At 50.6% G+C, this 26,811-nt stretch overlaps 1 protein-coding gene across 9 annotated transcripts in view; it reads left to right on the forward strand.

Moving 5' to 3' along the window:
• Positions 1-26,811, forward strand: part of LOC103125167 (microtubule-associated protein tau) — a 76,640-nt gene that overhangs the window by 26,590 nt on the left and 23,239 nt on the right. The gene's annotated exons all lie outside the window — the stretch shown is intronic.

Below are 26,811 nucleotides of genomic sequence, written 5' to 3' on the forward strand. Positions count from 1 at the left end.
AAGTGTTTGAACCCTTAAGGACATTCTCTGGACTTCTCAAGCCTTTCATTTTCCCCTTCACAAGTAAGCCCTTGGAATCCAATTGTTGTTCCATTTCACAAATGCAAGACAAGCCTCATCAAATCACACAAAGATGAAAGGAAGCAGCCCTCTCTCCAGGGTGGGGAAGCTAGGTCAGAACTGCCTCTGCCCCAGCAGCAGTCCAGCCTGGACTCTTCACAGCCTCTGCAGGCACAGCATAGCCAGTGCCCTGAAGACACCCTTACTCTGCTCAGCAGTAGGTCCCTGGCCAAGATTAGGAGGTGCCTGAGGGAGCTCTGGGGAGCCTCCCAACCCTCCAGGCTGCTCCTGTGTTCCTGCTGAGCCATCATTTCCTCTCTGATGGTGAAGAAAACTGAGCCCACTGCTCAAGGAGAGAGGCCCCAGAACCCCATGACTTCACAGTCCCAGCTTTCCCCCTAAGGTGACTGTGATGTCACACCTGCTCCCCAAGCCACACAGCCCCTGGGGGCCTAGAGTGTCAGTTCCACCACACAAGTACCCAGTGCTTTGCTGCAGGCTCCGCTCAGCTCAGCTCAGCTCAGCTCTGCCACCAGGGCCTGCAGCCTGGAAGGACTCCAAGCATCCCCTATGGAAAGGCCTCCCGGGGTGGGGAGGGCGGGGACAGCACCCCCGCTGCTGCCCACTGGGGTGGGGAATTGCCTTTCTTCTGAGAAGCTGAAGCCACAATTTGTCCACTGGCTCCTGGCGGACAGGCATCGACAGACGCTCAGCTGTTTCCTTAGGTAACATGGCTGCCTCCCAACACTAGGGTGTGGACCTGCATACTTGCTTGGCTCACCTCCCCCTACAACCTACGTCTTCTTAGCCAGAGTTTGGAAGGAGTTAGGTTGGGACTTGTGAGAAAGGAGGCCTTAGAGCATCTGTGAGCAGTGGTCAAATGATACTAAAAAAATCCTGCCCCAAAACACAAGCACTGATTCCTGTGTCTCCCTTTTTTTTTTCTTTTATCTATTTTGCATTGTGATAGAAATTGAGAGGAAAGGGAGTCAGGCGGTAGCACAGCAGGTTAAGCACAGGTGGCAAAGCGCAAGGACCGTCATAAGGATCCCGGTTTGAGCCCTCAGCTCCCCACCTGCAGGGGAGTCGCTTCACAGGCGGTGAAGCAGGTCTGCAGGTGTCTGTCTTTCTCTCCCCCTCTCTGTCTTCCCCTCCTCTCTCCATTTCTCTCTGTACTATCCAACAACAACAGCATCAGTAACAACAACAACAATAACTACAACAATAAAACAAGGGCAACAAAAGGGAATAAATAAATTTTAAAAAATTTTTAAAAATTGAGAGGAAAGGTAGAGAGAATGGCGGGGAGTAGGAAAAGAGAGACATCTGCAGCAATGTTGACTACTTGTGAAGCATTCCCCATGGCAGCTGGGGACCAGGGGCTTGAACCTGGGCCCTTGTTCGTGGTCACACGTGTGCTGTACCAGGTGCACCACTGTGTGGCCCTGCACATCCCTCGCATGTCATGTTTCATCCCATGATCCCTTGCACTTTCTTTCTCTCTCCGTGTATCTTATATTGGACACATGATAGGACTGCAGAAATATGTGTCTGGAGGTGTTTACTCAGGGGCTGTCACTTCCTGTGTGCCTGCAGTGGGCCAGGCAGGCTACAGGACATAGGAAGGCAGGTTCCTGTTCTTCCCTTCTCCCTCCTACGGTTGTGCTGTGAGTGAGGGCTTGTGAGGGGTCACAGCTCCCCAGGTCCTTGGCCTCAGGCTCTCTCCCCAGCTCAGGTCACTCCCAGATGGCACTCGTGGGAGTCAAACTCCAGACACAGTTCCAGGAAGCAGTTTTGACAGCATGTATATTGAGACCTGAAAGTGTTGCTACCCTTTGTCCCAGAATTTCACTTCTAGGATTCTGTCCTGATAGCAACATGAAAGGACGAATATACCAAGATGTCCATCAGTGTGCTGTTTATAATGGGATCTCAGGGGCAGGCTAAGTGTCCCAGCTCTGGAGGTGGGAGCAGAAAGTAGGATCTGGATTCAAGACCCTGCTCCCCACCTGCAGGGGGAAGCTTCACAAGCAGTGAAGGGTGTCGCAGGTGTCCCTCTGTCTCTCTCCCCCTTCCTCTGAATTTCACTGTCTCTGTCCAATAAATAAAATAATAATAATAATAATAATAATAATAAAAGCTATGGTGCCCAAACCCCACCTCAGACTAATTGAATCCTAATCCCTAAGGTGGCTCAGGCATCAACAAGGGTATTTCTAACCCTCTTTTTAAAGATAATACATTTCATGCAGTTACACACCTGTTTAAGCACATGCATTTCAGTGTGCAAGGACCCTGGTTCAAGCCCCTGGTCCCCACCTGCAGGGGGAAAGCTTCCCACGTGGTGAAGCAGGGTTGCAGGTGTCTCTCTGTCTCCCTCTCTGTCCCCCCTTCCCTCTCAATTTCTGTCTTTATCCAATAATATATGTATATTAGTATATATATTTATTTATCTATCTCACCAGCAAAAGGGAGACAGGAGAGGTCAGAACACCACATATTTGATGTGAGGGTTTGTCTCAGACCCAGGACCTCAAGCGTGTAAGTCATGTATTCCACTGCTGAACCATCTCCACGGCCATTCATCAAAATGCTATACTGTACACATCTCACAAACACAGTTTCACACCCTTATGTGAATCACCACAGTGCACTCACCAGGAACATTCTAGTGTCGTTCCCAGCAGCAGAAAGACACTTTCCCCCTGCCCCTACCCTTCTCTGGGAACTAGAGACTAAATGTTGTTTCTGTTATGATTTGTTAGTCATTCTCTGTGGTTATTTGTATTCCACATTTGGAAAGGATGTGTGTGTGTGTGTGTGTGTGTGTGTGTGTGTGTGTGTGTGTGTGTGTGTGTGGTGGGGGGTGGGGGGAAGAGGGGTAGAATTCTAACACACAAGCTTGAGAACCACTGACCTGAATTGTACATAACACTCATTAGCTTTTTTCTTTCTTTTTTCCTTTCTTTCTTTCTTCCTTTCTTAATTTCTTTCTTTCTTCCTCTCTCTCTTTCTTTCTTTCTTTCTTTTTTTTTTTTTTACCAGAGCCCTGAACAGCTCTAATTTAATATTGTGCAGAAGATTGAACCTGGGACCTTGAAGCCTCAAGCATAGTCTTTTTACATAACCATTATGCAGTCTTGGTCATCATTAGCTTTGATTTTTAAATGAATAAAAAAAAAGTCTATGAAAGTTTAATCTCAAAAGACAGAGTAAAGTGCAGAGGAGATAGTATAGTGGTTATGTAAAGAGACGTTCATGCTTGAGGCTCCAAGATCCCAAGTTCAATCCCTTGAACCACCATAAACCAGAGCTGAACAGTCCTCTGGTAAAAAGAAAAAAGAAAGAAGAAGAAGAAGAAGAAAAGGAAAAAAAATGGATAGTACAAAGGATGCTTTCCTAGGTAAAAGTATGTTATTTTCATATTTAATTTCAACCACGCTTTACTGTTAGCTTTCCATAGGCAGTTCTAGTGCTTTTACCTACTCATTATTTTTTTTTAAATTGTTTGACTGGGAGTATGGATCGATCTGTCAATGCCCATGTTCAGCGGGGAAGCAATTACAGAAGCCAGACCTTCCACCTTCTGCATCCCACAGTGACCCTGGGTCCATGCTCCCAGAGGGATAAAGAATAGGAAAGCTATCAGGGGAGGGGGTGGGATACGGAGTTCTGGTGGTGGGAATTGTGTGGAATTGTACCCTTCTTATTCTATGGTCTTGTCAATATCTCCATTTTGTAAATAAAAAAAATGTTTTAAAGTTGCTTGAGAGGAGTTGGGCAGTAGCACAGCAGGTTAAGCGCAGGGGGTGTAAAGTTGCTTGAGGTGACAGGAATACAGACAGGCAGTAAAGGATTTCAGGGTTCTGCCAGGGCATATTTGTTTTTCTACTGCAAGTGGTAGAAGGTCAAAGTGACCTTCACATCGTGGACCTTTGCATTCTAGAGCTCACTCACTGTAGCGACTGTGTGAGCTAGCGTTTAGAGAAGGGGCACGGGGCATCCGCAAGGACACAGATGGTGTGTTGGTGTGGTGGTTAGTCGGCTTCCTCCTGCAGAGCTGTGGCCACTGAGGTTAGCTAAGTTGAAGGGACTGTTCAGTCATCATGCGCCACTCTGAGCACAGTAGCACTGAGCCCTTTGGCATTCAGTCTCTCTTCTCTATGACAAAACTGTTTTCAGAAGTAATCCAAGCTCCACTGCTGTGTTGTTTCCTTCTCTCTGAAATTGAGAGAAGGAAATGAAAAAATGAAAAGTCGACCCTGGGAGCAGTCAGGTCACACACATGGGTGAGGCGACAGACAGCATTCATGAAAATAAATTTTTCATAACAATGACCAGAAAAGAAACATCGATTTCAAGTGTATTTTATTGAGATCTCTGCACACAATTAGACTATGACTTAAAATGAAATTAAATATTATAATTCAAAAACTCACAACTATTAAGTAGTTGCAACATCTATTTGAGTTGTGATTCTCTGGTTGCAGCTTGTTAGATGATATTTTGTATAAGTCATTGCTCAGTTTGTTAAAAATGAACTAATAGAATTGAGCACAGTCTAACCAGCCAGCAACAGTCAGCAGGCAAGGTCCAGTGACTGCAGAGCTAGCAGAGCACACACTCTCACCTCAGTGACTGCTGACATCATTGGGCATTTGCCCAGTGGGGGAAATTTTTTTCTTAAATTAAAATTCATAACATAAATGACTGGGGGGATATGGAGAACAGACACATGCACTGTGTGTGTGTTCTTCAATGATCACTAATAATCAATCATAATTTAATTTAACTTTTTAAATTTTTTTGTCTATCTACTTATTTAATGGATAGAGACAGAGAAATTGAAAGAGAATGGGAAGATAAGAGAGACACCTGTAGCCCTGCTTCACCATTTGCAAAGCTTTCCCCCTGCAGGTGGGGTCTGAGGGCTTGAACTCCAGTTCCTACACATTATAACGTGCACTTAACCAGATGTGCCACTACCCATCCCCTTAGTAATCATACTTACTTTTTTTTCTTAGACTGTGCTCAGTATCTGAGCAGGCTTGGACTTGAGCATATAAGCCATGGACTCTGTAGAAATGGGAGCCTGCTAAGACTGGCATAGCCAAAGGCACACTCTACTCTAGAAGACAATAGTTTCCTGCCTTTCTTTTCCATTGACATTGACTTAGCCTCTCCAGTGCTTCATCTGCAAAGTGGAATAATTTTTTATATATTTTTTATTTATAAAAAGGAAACACTGACAAAACCATAGGATAAGAGGGGTACAACTTCACACAATTCCCACCACCAGAAGTCCGTATCCCATCCCCTCCCCTGATAGCTTTCCTATTCTTTATCCCTCTGGGAGTATGGACCCAGGGTCACTGTGGGATGCAGAAGGTGGAAGGTCTGGCTTCTGTAATTGCTTCCCCGCTGAACATGGGTGTTGACAGGTGGATCCATACTCCCAGCCTGTCTCTCTCTTTCCCTAGTGGGGCAGGGCTCTGGGGAAGCAGAGCTCCAGGACACATTGTCTGTCCAGGGAAATCTGGTTGGCATCCTGCTAGCATCTGGATCCTGGTGGCTGAAAAGAGAGTTAACATACAAAGCCAAACAAATTGTTGACCAGTCATGGACCTAAAGGCTGGAATAGTGCAGATGAAGTGTTAGGGGATCCTCCATTTTGTAGATAGTTAGTAGGCATATTTTAGTTATATTTCAAAGGGCCTGTAGCTATACTAGTGGTTTTTTGTTTGTTTTGTTTTGTTTTTGCCTGAGTCTGAAATCTGATTTGCAGGTGGATCCAAGTTATTGTCTGGGGAGATGATGTCATGGCTGGGAAAAGGACCAGAAAGCTGGATTAGGGAAGAGAGTAGCTCCCAAATATGGGGAAGGTGTATAAATATTGTTGACTATAAACCCCACCGATTTGATGTGATCTGGGGCCCTGGAATGATTTTTAATGCAGTACTAGGGAAGAAACCCAAAGCCTCAAGCATGCATGACACCACTGTGCTGCTTCTTCAAACCCATCTTTTATTCTGTGTTTTTGAGAAAGAATGGAGTGGAGGAGACACAAAAGCACTACCCACCATCCATACAGGTCTCCTTGATACTAGCATGATGCTTCCGTGTGACGCTAGGGATCAAGTCAGGGTCCCGTGCATAGTAAGGTATATTCTCTCCCAGCCTCTAAAGTGTTTTTTTTTTTCCTTACCAGACCAAGATGAACCCTGAATCCAAATGCTTTCTTAATTTTTTTCTCTTAGAAGGGCCCAAGTCCCACCACCTATTTAAAAACCACAGGCTAACTATTGAACACAGCAGAGAGGCATTGCTGCTTGGATAAGTAGATGTGTCTTTCTCCTCTGGAGGGGATAGCCCTGGGCTCACAGCCTGCCAAGACAGACCCCTCTGGGATTGCTGTATCCAGAGCCCAGAATTTGCAGACCAACTGTGCCAGCATCTCCTGACTTTGACAGCAAATGGCAAGCTGAGAATCCCCTCTGCAAGGAGGCCTTGCTGTCCCCTTGGAAAACTGGGTGGCCCCTCCAGGGTGCTGCCCTACAGGCTTCTCCTCAGCTCCTCATCCAGCTGTTCCCTTCTCCTGCCCTCTGCTCCTCTCCTGTGGATATATGGAAGCAGCGATTTCTAATGAGAAAATTCTGGCTAAAACCTCTTAGCCTAATAATGTAACATGCCCTCCTTCTGGTCCAAGGATCACCCTGGCAAAGCCATCAGAGGTGGGCACATGGCCAGTGTCAGTGTACTTCCCACCCCCAGCCCCTAGAAGCTCAGAGATGGTGTAGGAATGTAGATTCTGCAAGAATAACAGCTTCCACATTATCCCAGAGACAACCCTGCAGGATGCATGCTCTTGGTTTGTTCAGTTCCAGTAAACAGAACTATCAGAGAACCTAGTGGCTGCTCTGGGTCCTTAGAGAACCCAACCCTGAGATAGGCTCAGGGTGTGGTGTGTGTGTGTGTGTGTGTGTGTGTGCGTGCGTGCGTGTGTTCCTCCATTGCTGTGGTATCTCCCATCTGGTGCCTGCACTCGTGGCAGGGCAGTTACCCATCCTGGTGAAGTTCAAGGCTTTTAGCTAAGTCTTAGCCTTATGTCTCTCTGACCCAGGCTCCTCCAAAATGCCTGGTATCTCAGCCATCACCCTTTTGGTTTCTGCTTGCTAGCTTTTTGTTTTTGTTCTGTTTTCATTATCTTGTCACTAGGATTTCACTGCTCCAGGCCAATTTTTTCAGAAAGAAAAAGGGAAACAGAGAGAGAGAGGAAGGTAACTCTAGCAGTAAAGCTTCCTCCACTGCAGTCAGGGCTGGGCTGAAACCTGGGTTGTGTGTATGACAAAGCTAGTGCAATACCCAGGTGAGCTAACTGACTTCCCGGCCAGCCCCCCTTTGACTAGTGGTGCCCCTTTACCTCCAAACAAGCTTATAGTTGCCCTGTCCAGCCCAGAATGAATGGTTTTGTCCCTTGAAGCTTGCCCTCCCCCCAGCATCACTCAAGTTCATGTTGTACCTGGAGCCTCTCCAGTCTGGCCCCTCTTCTCCTATAAGCTGCTCCCTTTGTCTCTAGCACCTGTTCCACACTTACCTCTCAGAACCACAGGCTCCTGGGGCACAAGCCAACCTGAGAGCTCACCTTGGTCCCTTTCTCCCCTCACCTAAGTAGATCACCAGAATGCAAGGGGCACCTCCACTACCCCTTTGTCCAGCCGGAAGCCCCACTTGTGGTAGGAAGCATCCCACAAATGGAGTTGACCATAGGGTCACTTTGCTCCATCCGAGATGATGCCAGTCCCTCCATATCCTTGGGAGTCTCTCCCAAGCAGACTGAGCAGGGCCCACCCCTGTTCCTCTTTCTGGTAGCCTGACCCCAACACCCACTACGAAGGTGCTCTCCCAGGGCTAGACTAGTGGACTCGCTCTGTCCTATTTCTATTATCCCGCCCTTACCTTGCCCCCTCTTGCCTGTGGGTATCCTGGAACACTCTTTGAGACTGGTGGCTGTGCCAGTGTTTGGGATGCATTTTGTGCATAGAGTTGTCGCCTGCTCTATGCATCACTCACTTGACGTGTCTGAACGAGCGCCCAAGCCCACCTCCAGCATGTGGCAGTTGGTGAGCGCTTTCTTCTGTCTGTTCATAATAGATGCTCCCTGCAGCCTCTGCTTGGTAGCTTTGATTTTTAAATGATCTCAGCTAAAGAGACTAATGGATGGGTCTGAATCTATGCCTTCTATGGCACATGAAAGCATTGCTCTTAATTAACTAGATTCTGTGCTTCAGAAAAGGCTGCCCCCACCCCTTCTCATGACATCATTACCTGCCTACATCTGGACAGCTCCCAAAGCCAGCTCCTGTTTCAGGCTAATCTCAGGTGTGCTTAATGCCCAGGTGGCCTGAGAGCCACAGGTGTCACCTAATAGATTATTCCATAACTGATCCTTTAAAACAAAATCTGAAAGAGGTAGAGTATATGTCTAAAAATACAGATAATCTGAATCATATTTGCTGATATCCTTAGTCTGGTTAATTGGGTGAATTTTTGTTTTGTTTTACCAGAGTTCTTCTCAGCTCTGGTTTCTACTGCAGGGGGTTGAACCTACAACCTTTGGTGCCTCAAACACAAAAGTCTTTTTGCATAACCCACTATGCTATCCTCCTAGCTCTCATTTCATGTGTTTACAGCTAGATTTCCCTAAATAAAAGTAATTCCTTTGCTGTACTGAGATATTACATTTGCTTTTTTTTTTTTTTTTTACTTAGGACTTGCCTTTAAATCACTGACTTTAAATGGTTAGATGTTCTTTATCCTTTTGATGTTGCTTATAAATCAACATTTCATATCTCCTAGGAAAAAAATGCCGTCCAAATAATGAATCATACTATGAAAAAGGGAATTACATAGTACACTGCTCAGCTCTAATTCATAGTGGTGCTGGGGCTTGAGCCTGGCACCTTCGCTGCCTCAGACATGAAGGTCTTTTTGCAGAGCAATTATGCTGTCTCCCCAGCCCTACAATGCTCTCTGACTGTAAACTGTCTTTTTACATGGGGGTTTCTAGTGGCTCTTCTCTTGCTCTTGAATTGAGGGTCTGACCTGAGGTGAGATTCTGAAGAGATGATCATATGGCACGGCTTCCTTTGGGCTTCAGGGACCCACTTCCAGAGTCCCTGGGACCACACTGAAGGGACCTGGATTTTTTTGTCTCTCTCTCTCTCCATCTATATATTCCCTTTTGTTGCCATTGTTTTTTTAATTTTTTACTTATTTATTTTCCCTTTTGTTGCCCTTGTTGTTTTTCATTGTTGTTATTACTGTTGTTGTTATTGATGTCATCATTGTTAGATAGGACAGAGAGAAATGGAGAGAAGAGAAGACAGAGAGGAGGAGAGAAAGATAGACACCTGCAGACCTGCTTCACCGCTTGTGAAGCAACTCCCCTTCAGGTGGGGAGCCGGGGGCTCGAACCGGGATCCTTACCGATGGTCCTTGCACTTTGCACCATGTGCGCTTAACCCACTGTGCTACCGCCTGACTCCCGCCCTTGTTTTATTGTTGAAGTTATTATTGTTGTTATTGATGTCATCATTGTTGGATAGGACAGAGAGAAATGGAGAGAGGAGGGGAAGACAGAGAGGGAGAGAGAGAGAAATAGACACCTGCAGACCTGCTTCACCGCCTGTGAAGCGACTCCCCTGCAGGTGAGGAGCCGGGGGCTCAAACCGGGACCCTTAGGCCGGTCCTTGCACTTTGCACCACCTGCGCCTAACCCACTGCACCACCACCCAACCCCCAGGGATCTGGATTTCCACATGGCCTGCACTGGTAAGGCCTTGTCTTACTCAAGTGTCCCTGTCAGCATGGTCCCAGTTCTACTGTCCTTGTTTTTTTTTTTTTTTTTTTTAAGATTTTATTTATTTATTCATGAAGAAGATAGGTGGAGAGAGAGAAAGAACCAGACATCACTCTGGTGCAAGTGCTGCTGGGGATTGAACTCAGGACCTCACCCTTGAAAGTCCTATGCTTTATCCACTGTGCCATCTCCCAGACCAGTCTTTTTATTTTTCCTTAGAGAGGAAGGGGTGTTCAGTGATCTAGACTTTGTTCTTAAACAACTCCCTTTCTCATAGTTTTGCTCATTTGTGTAGTTTGACTGTACTGGAATTGAGAGGAGGACCCAAGAGACCATAGTAATGCAACTCAGTGGTAAGGGACGAAGGGCATGTGTACACAACACATGTTCTGTTCTTATGGCAAAGATGTGGCATTTTCCAGGTAAATAGAGAACTGCAGTGTCAAATGCTTGAACTTAATGCTGTAGTGGAATGGCTTAGGGGTGAATTCCCGCTTCTCCCGGCTTAGGGGTGAATTCCAGCTTCTCAGACAACGTGCTGTGTGACCTTGGACAGGTTACTTTACTTCTCTAGGCCTCATTGTGCTCATCTGTGAACTGAGTATTTAAGATGACATTTCTTTTTTTTTTTAATTTTTTTATTTAAGAAAGGATTAATTAACAAAACCATAGGGTAGGAGGGGTACAACTCCACACAATTCCCACCACCCAATCTCCATATCCCCCCCCCTCCCCTGATAGCTTTCCCATTCTCTATCCCTCTGGGAGCATGGACCCAGGGTCATTGTGGGTTGCAGAAGGTAGAAGGTCTGGCTTCTGTAATTGCTTCCCCGCTGAACATGGGCGTTGACTGGTGGTCGGTCCATACTCCCAGTCTGCCTCTCTCTTTCCCTAGTAGGGCGTGTCTCTGGGGAAGCTGAGCTCCAGGACACATTGGTGGGGTCTTCAATCCAGAGAAGCCTGGCTAGCATCCTGATGGCATTAAGATGGTATTTCTTTCCCCTTGTTCTGTGTTTTTGTTTTTATTGCCACCAGAGTTATCAATAGGGCTTGGTGTCTGCACAACAAATCCACTGCTCACAGCAGCTTTTCTTTTTTCCTTTTGTGTGTGTGTTGTTATTTGATTTGATAGGATAGAAATTGAGAGAGGATGGAGAGATAGAAAGGGAGAAAAAAGAAAAAGACACCTACAGGACTGCTTCACCACTTGTGAAGCTTTCCTCCCTTGCAGGTAGGAACTGAGGGCTTGGACCCAGACCCTTGCACATGGTGAGGTGTGTGCTCAACCCGGTGAATCACCATCTGGCCTCTAAGATAGTCTCTTCTTCCTTGTAGGTTGAGATGAGAATCTGGTGAGTTATGCACTGTGTTTAGCGCATAGTCAATGCTCAAATGATGTTGTCATTGTCACAGTTGCTATTGTTAGAGTTGGGGACACATTATGATCTTCAAGGTCACCTCCTATCTGGGCAGAGATGGGAGGGGAGAAAGAGAGAGAGAGAGAGACCTGTAGTGCCCCATTGTTCATGAAGTTTCCTCTCTGCATGTGGGAACTGAGGGCTTGAATCTGGGTCCTTGACCATGGCAGTGTGTGCCTAGCCTCCCAAAGAGCCTTTATGTTTTTATATTCAGACTTGGCCCTGCACTTTACAGAGGTAGGGAGGTAGTTAGGTTTTTCAAGGGCTTGAGAGGCTGTAACTTCTATTCACACCCCTGATTCCCTAAACCTCTTTAGGAGCAGGGGAGATACAGTACATAACCCCTGGAGGACCCTGGCACATGTAGACACATCACTCCTGGCCCTCACTCAACCTTAGAGACCCACACTCATGACAGGCAGACAAGTTTGTGACCTCAGAGGGCACAGCACAGGCACCTGGGCTCTCTGTGTTGAGTGAGCACCTGGCAGGCTTCATCAGCTCTGCTGTCAGAAAGCCTGAGCCCCTGTCTCCTCCAGGACCCTGCTGGCCCTGCACCTCTGCAGTTGTCAAGGACCCCACTGGGGGCCCTACAGCCACAGGTGACAGTGCCACATGCACAGTCTCACCTGTGACCCCAGTGCCCAGGGTCAGTGTTGTATGTTCTCTCCAGCTTGTCCCCTCAGCCAGTCCAGCAGCTGTGAGCAGTTCCAGTGTGTGACTGAAGGAGCAGCCCCTGGGATGAAGCCTTGCTGGCTTATGACTGTCTCACACGGGTGCATTTTTTTTTTGGATCTAAATGGCAGTGTATTTTTCCTGGCTCATTATCAGATCATACATGTGATCTCTGTTTAGAAGCACTCAAACTCTGTGCGGACACCAGTAAGAGATAGTCTCCCTGATTCCACCTCCATTCCAGAGGAAATGTCCATTCCATGTACACTGTTTAGGATACTCTGTCCATGCATACACACATTGTTTGGTTATTGATTTGAAAAATGCACGTTTCTAAAGCTCCTGCTTTCACTTGGTGATCCGGGGTGGGATGAACTCTGTGCCAGTGTGTCTGCTCCACACACCTCCCCCTGCCCCTGCGGGGTCAGCTCACAGGGTGCTCTGGGACATGCTGGCCCTGGCTGCAGGCATCATGGGACCAGAGATGACCTCACCCGCCCCACCATCTGCCCTGCCAGGCCAAACGCAGCACAGGGAGGGTCAGGGGCACCATATGGCCTTGGGGCCAAGTGGGTGGGGCTCTGTGCCCTGAGAGGCTGTTCAGTCCCCAGATCAAACAAGATCCAGAAAGGTCTGACTCAACTCCCGGGTGACAGTGTGCTCATGAGAATAGCCACAGCTGGCACTTACCTAGTATTGGTTAGGAGCCAGCGCTTAATTAACCCATTCAATGCCCACATGTTCAGACAAAGTCATGGGACAAGTGACTCGTTCAAGGCCACCCAGCTGGTAAGTGATGGATCCGGAGTGGAGCCCAGGAAACCTGAGATGCCCCAAGCTCTGATTGAGATGATATGATGCAACAGGGTCTGGGCACCACAGTCAAGGGATCTGAGATGAGGGGCAGCATATTTGACCTGGCATTTCTCATGGTGCTTGAAGGACACTGTGTTCCCTCCTCCCAAGACTGCAGTGAGCGAGCCCATTCATTATGGGGGACAACTGCTGATTAGCAAGAGACTTCCACCACCCTCCTCTCTCCCTGGCCACGCCACGTGTGTGCTCAGATTCAAAAAATAGCAATGAGGACATCATCACAACTACCACTTTTCATTCCTGATTCCCTCTCCCCTCCACTTTTTCCTTGTTGTCCCACTCTAATGGAAGGGCAAGGCAACAAGGGTCCCTTTATGGTCCTTCCTGGAGTCTTGCAAACTCCCACCTCTCTCCCCACTCCAGGACATGTTCGCAGCAAGCTGGGTTGAAGTGCTAATGGCCCCAGCCCTCTGAATTTCTCTGAATCCCTCCCACATCTTCTCCAGGCTGGTCTGTGTACCTTCACACCAGTACTGTGAGAAATGTGGAGCTAAGACTTATTCTTTGCACATCTACACTCACTCCACCACTTCCAAGACCTTCTCAGAAGAAGCCCTCATCTCTCTCATCTCCCTGGGCTGACCCTAAGCTGCCTCTCCTCTCTTCCTGTTCTCACTTCCCTCTTTCAGGACAGAAGCATGAACAAACACCCCCTATTGGCCCTCAGTTTCCTCCTTTTATGTTAAGTTCCCTCCTTTCCATCTCCAGATGCCTTCTCCTTGCTGAGAACATACGTGTGGTGACAACAGCACCTTGTAGGAACCTAGAGCATCGCAGCTCACTGAAGCCAGCTCACAGAGCACAGGTCTTCCTGTAGCAGCCCTGCCGCTCTGTGGGAGGGGGTCATCTTATCACGGGACAGACGAATCAAGGGATCACCTTGCACTGACCAGCTTGTGAGCACCTTAAGCAAAAAATTTGTTTTTATTTATTATGAATAGTTTGTTACAAGATTGTGAGATTACAATGTATAGTTCCACAGGATATACGACATACACCAGCCACCAACTTCTGTATCCCTACCCTCCCACCTTCCAAAGTTAAATACCAGCGTTCTCAAAAGTCTTACAGTTTGTTTGCTTCTGTTTGGATTTTTTGGTAAGTTTGTATAAATCAGATATCTAGATTCCACATATGATTGAAATCATCTGATGGTTGCTTTCATCTCTTTGCTTATTTCACTAAGCATAGTCACCTCTAGTTCCATCCATTTTGTCCCAAAGAACACAATGTCACCTTTTTACTACAGAGTAATTTTCCTCGGTGTACATACCCCATAACTTCTTTAGCCAGTTTACCTGGCGGTGGGCATTTAGGCTGCTTCCACTACTTGGCTGTTGTGAATTAGCAAAAGCTCTGACTTCAGACCAGGGCTCCTTTCCACCAAATCCTAGAAAATATCAAAACCAGGAACAGGGGTCCCTAAGGAAAATTGGAAGCCAGTGTCTGAACCTCAGAAGCCAAAGCTAGGGAATATCAGCCACATTTATCCAACAAGGACTCCTGATGCAGTCCACCAAAGGAGTTGGGGGCCGGGAGGGAGGCATGAGTAGTCCCCTTAGCGGCCCCTGGAGTAGACACAGATATGGCATCTCTGATGCACAGAGCCTGCTTCGTGGGAACCCCAAGCCCAGGGGGCATGAAGCCCAGGGGACGGGAAGGCCTGGGGGTGTGAAGGCCAGGGGGACGTGAAGGCCAGGGGGATGTGAAGCCCAGGGGGACGTGAAGGCCAGGGGGACGTGAAGCCCAGGGGGACGTGAAGCCCAGGGGACATGAAGGCCAGGGGACGGGAAGGCCTGGGGGTGTGAAGGCCAGGGGGACGTGAAGCCCAGGGGGACGTGAAGCCCAGGGGGACGTGAAGGCCAGGGGGCATGAAGGCCAGGGAGACGTGAAGCCCAGGGGACACAAAGGCCAGGGGACGTGAAGGCCAGGGAGACGTGAAGGCCAGGGGGACGTGAAGCCCAGGGGACGTGAAGGCCAGGGGGACGTGAAGGCCAGGGGGACGTGAAGCCCAGGGGGACGTGAAGCCCAGGGGGACGTGAAGGCCAGGGGGCATGAAGGCCAGGGGACGGGAAGGCCTGGGGGTGTGAAGGCCAGGGGGACGTGAAGCCCAGGGGGACGTGAAGCCCAGGGGACGTGAAGCCCAGGGAGACGTGAAGGCCAGGGGACACAAAGGCCAGGGGACTTGAAGGCCAGGGAGACGTAAGCCCAGGGGACGTGAAGGCCAGGGGACGGGAAGGCCTGGGGGTGTGAAGGCCAGGGGGACGTGAAGCCCAGGGGGACGTGAAGCCCAGGGGGACGTGAAGGCCAGGGGGCATGAAGGCCAGGGGACGGGAAGGCCTGGGGGTGTGAAGGCCAGGGGGACATGAAGGCCAGGGGGACGTGAAGCCCAGGGGACGTGAAGGCCAGGGGGACGTGAAGCCCAGGGGGACATGAAGGCCAGGGGGCATGAAGGCCAGGGGACAGGAAGGCCTGGGGGTGTGAAGGCCAGGGGGACGTGAAGCCCAGGGGGACGTGAAGGCCAGGGGGACGTGAAGGCCAGGGGGCATGAAGGCCAGGGAGACGTGAAGCCCAGGGGACACAAAGGCCAGGGGACGTGAAGGCCAGGGAGACGTGAAGGCCAGGGGGACGTGAAGCCCAGGGGACGTGAAGGCCAGGGGGACGTGAAGGCCAGGGGGACGTGAAGCCCAGGGGGACGTGAAGCCCAGGGGGACGTGAAGGCCAGGGGGCATGAAGGCCAGGGGACGGGAAGGCCTGGGGGTGTGAAGGCCAGGGGGACGTGAAGCCCAGGGGGACATGAAGCCCAGGGGACGTGAAGCCCAGGGAGACGTGAAGGCCAGGGGACACAAAGGCCAGGGGACGTGAAGGCCAGGGAGACGTAAGCCCAGGGGACGTGAAGGCCAGGGGGCATGAAGGCCAGGGGACGGGAAGGCCTGGGGGTGTGAAGGCCAGGGGGACGTGAAGCCCAGGGGGACGTGAAGCCCAGGGGGACGTGAAGGCCAGGGGGAATGAAGGCCAGGGGACGGGAAGGCCTGGGGGTGTGAAGGCCAGGGGGACGTGAAGGCCAGGGGGACGTGAAGCCCAGGGGACGTGAAGGCCAGGGGGACGTGAAGCCCAGGGGGACGTGAAGGCCAGGGGGCATGAAGGCCAGGGGACGGGAAGGCCTGGGGGTGTGAAGGCCAGGGGGACGTGAAGCCCAGGGGGACGTGAAGCCCAGGGGGACGTGAAGGCCAGGGGGCATGAAGGCCAGGGAGACGTGAAGCCCAGGGGACACGAAGGCCAGTGGACGTGAAGGCCAGGGGGACATGAAGGCCAGGGAGACGTGAAGCCCAGGGGACGTGAAGGCCAGGGGGACGTGAAGGCCAGGGGACGTGAAGCCCAGGGGACATGAAGCCCAGGGAGACATGAAGTCCAGGGGACGTGAAGGCCAGGGGACGTGAAGCCCAGGGGGACGTGAAGCCCAGGGGCATGAAGGCCAGGGCTGTGACTGCAGGCTCACCTGTGGGCCTGAGGAGGGTGTTGTGATGAGGGGCTGTCCAGTGTGATCAGGGTGCCTGACACAGGGGAGCCTAGGTCCTCCTCTCTGATTCAGTTGTGGCCAAGGGAACAGGTACCTTCAAGAATCCATATTGGTCTGAGGGTTCCCTGAGAAGCCTCCCAGCACCCAAGGTGCCATTGAGGTAAAAGCTGCTGTGGAGAGACTCACTCATGACCAGGTGTCACCAGTCTTCATCTAGGTAGCATCTCTGCCCAGCCCGCAGCCCACTCTGTGTCAGTGACGTCCTCTTCCTGTGCCTCTGCGAGCTGTCCAGCCAACTGTCACAGCCAGACTGGACCTGGCTCTGCTGCTCTCCAGCACATAAGAGGGTACATAGGAAACCCCCAGCTGTCTGTGCCTGTCACCCTGGCTGCCTGGTGGCGCTAAGATAGCCCATGGTGTCACACAGGTGTATTCCAGGTGACTCCCTGCTTCCTTGGGCTTTGAAGTGGAGGTCTTTATCCATGTGAAATGGAGAAAACACAGCAATCACACTCTCCATTCATATAATTGTCATGAGCTTAATACTCATTATTGCACCTAGCTATAGACACATGTATTCTTATTAGGGGAAGACTATGCATTGCTGTGGGGGGAGCACTTAAAACCCCACTCTCAGGACATTTCAGTGTAATCTTACACTGGTTTACAGACCTTCTGGGCAGAGACCTTCCCATAGCAGCAACAATAGAAACTACAGCCAGTGAAAACCAGCCAGAAATTGAGATAAAGCTTTTTGATAACATCATATTGCCCTGCGGATATAGAACAATGGTTGTGGTCCGGGAGGTGAAGCAGTGGCTAAGGCACTGGACTCTCAAGCATGAGGTCCTAAGTTTGATCCCCCGCAGCACATGTACCAGAGTGATGGCTGGTTCTTTCTCTCCTCCTGTCTTTCTCATGAATAAATAAATTAATTCTTTTTTTAAAATATTAACAATGGTATAAGGGGCTGGGCAGTAGCGCAGCAGGTTAATACACATGGCACAAAGTGCAAGGACCAATATAAGGATCCCAGTTCGAGCCCCCGGCTCCCCACCTACAGGGGAGTCGCTTCACAGGTGGTGAAGCATGTCTACAGGTGTCTGTCTTTCTCTCCCCCTCTCTGTCTTCCCCTCCTCTCTCTATTTCTCTCTGTCCTATTCTACAACAAAACAACAACAGCTATAACAACAATAACTATAACAACCACAACAAGGGCAACAAAATGTGAAAAACAGAAAACAGCCTCCTGGAGTAGTGAAGGCAGTGATAACCCTGGAAGCAAAAAAAACAAAAACACAATGGTATAGTATGCACTGACTTAGAGAAAATCACATATATGAACGAGAGATGTGTCTGAAAGGGAGATGTGTGTGAAAGGAAGTTCCTCAAATGTTAGCAGTGGCTCTTTTGCTTTCCTCTTTCTGTTTGGAATTTATTTGTTTTATAGGTCAGAGAAAACTGAGGAGGAGGAGGGAGAGAGGGAGAGAGAGAGAGAGACACCTGCAGCCCTGCTTCACCAATTGTGAAATTTCCCCCTGCAGGTGGGGAGTGGGGACCTGAACCTAGATCCTTGGACATAGCAATGTGTGTGCTCAACCAGGTACACCACTGCCCAGCCCCTGTGTTCCTCTTTTATATATTTGTATTTGACCTTTCATGAATGACTGTGACTCAGTGTCATAAAACAACATGTTATTTCTCCCCTTCTCTTAAGGGTAAGAGTAGTTTGTCCAAGCAAAATATTTTGGGGGGTTTTGTTTTGTCTTTTAATTATCTTTATTTATTTATTGGGTAGAGATAGCCAGAAATTGAGAGAGGAGGGGAGATAGAGAGGGAGATAGACACCAGCAACCCTGCTTCACCACTTGTGAAGCTTCTCCCTGCAAGTGGGGACTAGGGGCTTGAACTCGGCTCCTTATACGTTACGCCATGTACGTGCCACCACCCAGCCCCTTGGGAAAAAAAAAAGAATATATATATTCACGGCTTTCTTGACTTTGACTTCAGATCAGAGTCTTCATTCATTTGGAACTCTGAGTTCAGGGCACCATCCAGAGACAGTTAAAGTGGTGACCGGAGACACTTTCCGCCCTGAGCAGGACAGGCTCAGCAGCCTTTCACCTCTGCCTTCCAGGGGTCAGACACAGCTGCTTTCCTTGGCACTAGACCATGTAGTCTTCTACTCTTGTAAACCACTGCTAAATCACAATCATTTAATTTATAAAGAGGTCAGAAGATAGCTTACCCACTAGGGTGCACATACATAGTGGCTTAGTGTTAGCCCCAGCACCACATAGGAGCACTGCAGCACCAGAAGTCCCAGATGTGTGGCACTCCTCTCTCTCTCTCTCTCTCTCTCTCTCACACACACACACACACACACACACACACACACACACACGCAGACACACTCATACACACACATACTTATACTCTCACACACACTCTCACACACACACTCATACACACTCACACACTCTCACACACACACTCATACACACTCACACACACACACTCACACACTCATACACACTCTCACACACTCACACACACACACTCACACTCATACACACACACTCACACACACTCATACACACACACACTCTCTCACACACACTTACACTCATACACACTCACACTCATACACATACACTCTCACACAATACACACACACACTCTCATACACACACTCACATACACACACACACACACACATCTCAATCAGAAATGGAAATCATGAAAAAGTTGGTCCTAGAGCAGTGGATATACAAGGTTCCAGAAGTACACATGCACATGAATTCTTTCTAAGGAACTGGAGGGAAAGTTAATTTTGAAAACAAAGTCCATCCAAGCATAACCCTAGCCAATGTAACATGCACAGTTTGCTCAACTAGCAGTTACAAAAGAAGTGAGGAAATAAAAACAGAAACCTTATGTGTAAAACCAGAATCACCTCCGAGGTGACCTGTCTGATTTTTCATGATGCTAAGCATCATCCAGCTGCCATCAGCCCTAACACATGGTGTGCTAAGTCCCACTACCTCCCTCAAAAAGAAGTGGCCTTCATTCAGGCCTCTGTACAATTGTCCATTGTTCCTCTTGGATCAAGACCCAAAACCATTTCAGCTTTTCCACACCAGTGTAAGGCTTGCCTCTCTGAAGGCTCCTTTATCTTCTCTCTAGTTCACTGAGCAGTTCTTGAAATTAGGAACTTATTATTCATTCAGGCTTGGTTCTAGAACATTCTGAGGTACTGATATGACCATAAACACATACTTTAGAGCTTCTCTTAGGTTTACTATATTGCCTTCTTTCCAGTGAATCTTCTTTTAAATATTATTTTAACTTTTAAAAAATATTTATTATCCCTTTTGTTGCCCTTATTGTTCTTTATTGTTGTAGTCATTGTTGTTGTTATTGATGTCATTGTTGTTGGATAAGACAGAGAGAAATGGAGAGGGGAGGGAAAGACAGAGAGGAGGAGAGAAAGACAGACACCTGCAGACCTGCTTCACTGCCTGTGAAGCGACTCCCCTGCAGGTGGGGAGCCGGGGGCTCAAACCGGGATCCTTACGCTGGTCCTTGCGCTTTGCGCCATGTGTACTTAACTCGCTGTGCTACCACCCAACTCCCTAAATATTATTTTAATGAGAGAGAAAGAGAGGAGTACCAGAGCAACTCTGGCTTATGGTGGTGCTGGGGCTTGAACCTGGGCCCTGACAGCCTCAGGAAAGAGAGTCTTTTACATGACTGATATGCTGTTTCCCCAGGCCTCATAAGTGAGCCTTGACTTCAGTGCTGGGTGTGTCTGGGGAGGTGGGACAGAAAAAAAAAAAGTGGAGATAGAAAAAGGACTGTGGGGCCAGGTGGTGGCACACCTGGTTAAACGCACACATTACAGTGTGCAGGGATCCAGGCTCAAGACCCTGGTCCCCATCTGCAAGGGGAAAGCTTCGTGAGTGATGAAACTCTCCTCCTCCCTCTCAATTTCTCTGTCTCCCTCTCTATCTCCTCCCTCTCAATTTCTCTATCTCCCCCTCCCTCTCAATTTCTCTGTCTCCTCCTCCCTCTCAATTTCTCTGTCTCCTCCTCCCTCTCAATTTCTCTATCTCCCCCTCCCTCTCAATTTCTCTGTCTCCCCCTCCCTCTCAATTTCTCTGTCTCCCCCTCCCTCTCAATTTCTCTATCTCCTCCCTCTCAATTTCTCTGTCTCCCCCTCCCTCTCAATTTCTCTGTCTCCCCCTCCCTCTCAATTTCTCTGTCTCCCCCTCCCTCTCAATTTCTCTGTCTCCCCCTCCCTCTCAATTTCTCTATCTCCTCCCTCTCAATTTCTCTGTCTCCCCCTCCCTCTCAATTTCCCTGTCTCCCCCTCCCTCTCAATTTCTCTATCTCCTCCCTCTCAATTTCTCTGTCTCCCCCTCCCTCTCAATTTCTCTATCTCCTCCCTCTCAATTTCTCTGTCTCCCCCTCCCTCTCAATTTCTCTGTCTCCCCCTCCCTCTCAATTTCTCTGTCTCCCCCTCCCTCTCAATTTCTCTATCTCCTCCCTCTCAATTTCTCTATCTCCTCCCTCTCAATTTCTCTGTCTCCCCCTCCCTCTCAATTTCTCTATCTCCTCCCTCTCAATTTCTCTATCTCCTCCTCCCTCTCAATTTCTCTGTCTCCCCCTCCCTCTCAATTTCTCTGTCTCCCCCTCCCTCTCAATTTCTCTATCTCCTCCCTCTCAATTTCTCTATCTCCTCCCTCTCAATTTCTCTGTCTCCCCCTCCCTCTCAATTTCTCTATCTCCTCCCTCTCAATTTCTCTATCTCCTCCTCCCTCTCAATTTCTCTGTCTCCCCCTCCCTCTCAATTTCTCTGTCTCCCCCTCCCTCTCAATTTCTCTATCTCCCCCTCCCTCTCAATTTCTCTGTCTCCCCCTCCCTCTCAATTTCTCTATCTCCCCCTCCCTCTCAATTTCTCTATCTCCCCCTCCCTCTCAATTTCTCTGTCTCCCCCTCCCTCTCAATTTCTCTATCTCCCCCTCCCTCTCAATTTCTCTATCTCCCCCTCCCTCTCAATTTCTCTATCTCCCCCTCCCTCTCAATTTCTCTATCTCCCCCTCCCTCTCAATTTCTCTGTCTCCCCCTCCCTCTCAATTTCTCTATCTCCCCCTCCCTCTCAATTTCTCTATCTCCCCCTCCCTCTCAATTTCTCTGTCTCCCCCTCCCTCTCAATTTCTCTATCTCCCCCTCCCTCTCAATTTCTCTATCTCCCCCTCCCTCTCAATTTCTCTGTCTCCCCTCCCTCTCAATTTCTCTGTCTCCCCTCCCTCTCAATTTCTCTATCTCCTCCTCCCCTCTCAATTTCTCTATCTCCCCCTCCCCTCTCAATTTCTCTGTCTCCTCCTCCCCTCTCAATTTCTCTGTCTCCCTCTCTATCTCCCCCTCTCAATTTCTCTGTCTCTCTCCCTCTCTACCTCCCCCTCCCCTCTCAATTTCTCTCTGTCTTTCTCCAATAATTAATAAATAGCTAAAATATTTTTTAAATAGAAAAGGGACTGTAGTGGGAGAGCAGGCATAATGGTTAGATAACAGACTCTCATCCCAGAGGCTCTGAAGTCCCAGGTTCAACCCCCCACACCACCATAACCAGAGCTGAGCAGGGTTCTGGTAAAAAAAATAAATAAATATAAGCTATGATAAGGAAAAGGAAGCACTCTGAGATGCTCAGCTATTCCTGAAGATGTCACAGCATGTCAGCTGCCAAGACTCAGCCTCAAGAGGGCATATACAGAGAGCCATTGAGGCCCTTCCTAGGGGTCCTCTGGTCCCTACTTGCTGAGTCAAGGGACCTCCTAATGTCCTCAGGCTCCCCTTGGCCCTGGAGGCCAGTAAACCTGCCCTTCCCCTGATCTCATCAGTTTAATAGTAATAAAACAACTGAGGGGCTGAGCAGTGCTGCACCCAGGTTAAGAGCACATTACCAAGCTCAAGCCCCTCCCCGTCTGCAGGGGGGAAGCTTCACAATGGTGAGTAGTGCTGCAGATATCTCTCTCTCCCACCCTTCTCTTCCTTTCTTATCTTCCCTTGCCCTCTCAGTTTCTCTGTTCTATCAAATAAATATTTAAAAAGTGAAACAGTTGGACCAAAAGCATGAAAGAAATAGGGTAAATGTAGGGTGGCTGTGTGGCACAGTGGATAGCGCATTGGACTTCTAGTGACAAGAAATAGGGTAAATGCAGAGGTTTTTTTTGTTTTGTTTTTGCCTCCAGTGTTATCACCAGGTCTTGTGCCAGCACTGTTCTGGTGGCCATTTTTCCCCCCATTTTATTGGATAGGACAGAGAGAAAGTGAGAGGGAGGGGAGATAGGGAGAGAGACTCCTGCAGACCTGCTTCACCACTTGTGAAGCTTTCCCCCTGCAGGTGGGGACTGGGGCTGAAACGCTGATACTTGCAAGGGTCCTCGCTTAGTACTGTGTGTGCTTAACCAGGTGCGCTAGGCCGCCGACACTCAGGGAGAATGCTTTCCAATGAAACTAAGGGTTTGGCCAGTTGAACACACTTGCTGATAACCCTGAACTAATATTAGTTACTGTGTGAATCACAATTCTCTCTTAGTTTAACAAGGTGGGATTCTTGTGCCAGGGACCTGGGCTTTGAACCTCGGCCTTTTGTGAGCATGTAGCCTCTTTCTGTGCCTGTTAACAAGGTGGGATTCTTGTGCCAGGGACCTGGGCTTTGAACCTCGGCCTTTTTGAGCATGTAGCCTCTTTCTGTGCCTGTTTCCCCAAAGTAAGCGTAATACCAGACGGACGTGAATTAAACGAGTCACTCTCTGAAAGTCTTATTCCACCGCCAAGAGGGACCCTGCTTTCTTACCCTGGATGGGAAGCAGGCTGTTCCTGATGGGGAAAAAAAAAAAAGAACAGGAAAGATGGGATCCAGGAGCCAAAAATAAGCCTTGGAGCGCAGAATTCAATGTAGACTATTTCTGGAGGCTGGGTTTGCCTGTGCCAGACTGCCAGCTATCTGAGATCCACTGAGGGCGCTGTTTTTTGTGTAAATAGAAGCTACCTACCATGAAAATCACCTTTCACATCAAGCTGGAGCCTTGGGTGTTTGCAGGATACTGAGTCGCGCGGTGCCAGGCCCCCTCGTCGTAGCTGGCTCTATGGCCAGAGGGTCCCTCCGCCAGGCAGTCACCTGGAGGGTCACGGGGCGGCGGGGGCACCGGGGCGGGCACCAGGGCGGGTACCGGGGCGGGCACCGGGGCGGGGGCACCAGGGCGGGCACCGGGGCGGGGGCACCGGGGCTGGTACCGGGGCGGGTACCGGGGCGGGGGCACCGGGGCGGGTACCAGGGCGGGTACCGGGGCGGGGGCACCAGGGCGGGTACCGGGGCGGGCACTGGGGCGGGTACCAGGGCGGGTACCGGGGCTGGTACCGGGGCGGGTACCGGGGCGGGGGCACCAGGTCGGGCACCGGGGCGGGTACCGGGGCGGGCACCGGGGCGGGCACCAGGGCAGCCCCTCGGAGCTGGGTGCCGCATCCCTGCTGCTCTCTGCTGCCCCTGGCGAGCGCGCCATGCAGCGCAGGCTCCGGCCCCGGCTCCGCTGGCCTGTGCCCACAGGTGGACTCCGCCTGGGTGGACTCCGCTGGGTGGACTCCGCCTGGGTGGACTCCGCTGGGTGGACTCCGCCTGGGTGGGCTCTGGAGTCCAGCCTCCAACGCGGACTTCTCTGAGCTCTGCTCTGCTCTGACTCCTGGGGGACGGGCTGTTTAGTTACATTTGTTTGCTTGCTTGTTTTGGATAGAAACTGAGAGGGATGCAGGAATCGAGAGACAGCGGGAGAGGGGCAGAGAGAGCACCTGCTGCACTGTTTCACCACTTGTGAAGCTTGGCCCCAACAGGGCCTGGGGGCTTAAAGCCAGGTCTTGTGCACTGTCATGTGTGCGCTTCCACCTGGCCCCTCTACTTTTTGTTGTTGTTGTTCGTTTTTAATTTTGTGCTGCAGAGGCGTGGTGTCGTTAACAGGTGGCTTTTAGCATCAGGAAATCAGAATTCAGACTCTGCTCTGCTGCTTTCCAGCTAAGTGGCCCTTAGCAGGCCGCTATCAGCCACCATTCCTTCAAAAGGTGGGGACAGTGATCCCTCACGAGCTGGGGTGTAGTATTTTAGAGCCCCCCCACACACACACACTGAGCCATATACTATCACTATACCCAGAATGTGTTCACTGTCTCTCTGCTTACCCAAGTTGCTTTCTGGAGCCCACTGCAGTGCATTAGAAGGATATTGCTGAGATGGGGTGAGAGGCAAGGCTTCGGGCTTCTTAACGAACCCAGGGACACTCTCCTTAGAGAGGAACCAATCTCTTTTTGTAAGCGAGACATGGTTGGAGAGAGGACAGGCTGCAGCACTACTCTGAATGTGCCCCAGCAGGCAGCAGGGCCAGGAGAGAGCACAGAGGCTGCAGCACTGCCCTGAGTGTGTCCCAGCAGGCAGCAGAGCCAGGAGAGAGCACAGAGGCTGCAGCACTACCCTGAATGTGTCCCAGCAGGCAGCAGGGCCAGGAGAGAGCACAGAGGCTGCAGCACTGCCCTGAATGTGTCCCAGCAGACAGCAGGGCCAGGAGAGAGCACAGGCTGCAGCACTACCCTGAATGTGTCCCAGCAGGCAGCAGGGCCAGGAGAGAGCACAGAGGCTGCAGCACTGCCCTGAATGTGCCCCAGCAGGCAGCAGGGCCAGGAGAGAGCACAGAGGCTGCAGCACTGCCCTGAATGTGCCCCAGCAGGCAGCAGGGCCAGGAGAGAGCACAGAGGCTGCAGCACTGCCCTGAGTGTGTCCCAGCAGGCAGCAGGGCCAGGAGAGAGCACAGAGGCTACAGCACTGCCCTGAATGTGTCCCAGCAGGCAGCAGGGCCAGGAGAGAGCACAGAGGCTGCAGCACTGCCCTGAGTGTGTCCCAGCAGACAGCAGGGCCAGGAGAGAGCACAGAGGCTGCAGCACTTCCCTGAATGTGTCCCAGCAGGCAGCAGGGCCAGGAGAGAGCACAGAGGCTACAGCACTGCCCTGAATGTGTCCCAGCAGGCAGCAGGGCCAGGAGAGAGCACAGAGGCTGCAGCACTGCCATGAATGTGTCCCAGCAGGCAGCAGGGCCAGGAGAGAGCACAGGCTGCAGCACTGCCCTGAATGTGCCCCAGCAGGCAGCAGGGCCAGGAGAGAGCACACAGGCTGCAGCACTGCCCTGAATGTGCCCCAGCAGGCAGCAGGGCCAGGAGAGAGCACACAGGCTGCAGCACTGCCCTGAATGTGCCCCAGCAGGCAGCAGGGCCAGGAGAGAGCACACAGGCTGCAGCACTGCCCTGAATGTGTCCCAGCAGGCAGCAGGGCCAGGAGAGAGCACAGGCTGCAGCACTGCCCTGAATGTGTCCCAGCAGGCAGCAGGGCCAGGAGAGAGCACAGGCTGCAGCACTGCCCTGAGTGTGTCCCAGCAGGCAGCAGGGCCAGGAGAGAGCACAGAGGCTACAGCACTGCCCTGAATGTGCCCCAGCAGACAGCAGGGCCAGGAGAGAGCACAGAGGCTGCAGCACTGCCCTGAATGTGTCCCAGCAGGCAGCGGGGCCAGGAGAGAGCACAGAGGCTGCAGCACTGCCCTGAATGTGTCCCAGCAGGCAGCAGGGCCAGGAGAGAGCACAGAGGCTGCAGCACTACCCTGAATGTGTCCCAGCAGGCAGCAGGGCCAGGAGAGAGCACAGAGGCTGCAGCACTGCCCTGAGTGTGTCCCAGCAGGCAGCAGGGCCAGGAGAGAGCACAGAGGCTGCAGCACTGCCCTGAATGTGCCCCAGCAGGCAGCAGGGCCAGGAGAGAGCACAGAGGCTGCAGCACTGCCCTGAGTGTGTCCCAGCAGGCAGCAGGGCCAGGAGAGAGCACAGAGGCTGCAGCACTGCCCTGAGTGTGTCCCAGCAGGCAGCAGGGCCAGGAGAGAGCACACAGGCTGCAGCACTACCCTGAATGTGTCCCAGCAAGCAGCAGGGCCAGGAGAGAGCACAGAGGCTACAGCACTGCCCTGAGTGTGTCCCAGCAGGCAGCAGGGCCAGGAGAGAGGACACAGGCTGTTCTTCAGGTGCTGGACTGCCTCTGTAGCCCTCAGTAAGTCCTTTTTCATATTGGGCCTTTAGGAAAAGAAAATAAAAGAAAAACATTTAAATTGATTTACTAATGAGTGAGAGGGATAACCAGAGCATTGTTTTGGCACATGCAATGCTGGGAGCCAAACCTGGGACCCTGTGCATTAATATGGGTGCTGTCTCCACTTGGGAACCTCCTGGACCTCTAGCCTCTTGGGTCTTGGCCTGATATTCACTTCCTCCTGCCTCACAGGCTTAGAGCAAGCCTAGATGTCACTGGGGGCAAGTCCC

This window comes from Erinaceus europaeus, chromosome 12 (genome assembly GCF_950295315.1).
Source record: "Erinaceus europaeus chromosome 12, mEriEur2.1, whole genome shotgun sequence".
In the NCBI taxonomy this organism is placed as follows: domain Eukaryota; kingdom Metazoa; phylum Chordata; class Mammalia; order Eulipotyphla; family Erinaceidae; genus Erinaceus; species Erinaceus europaeus.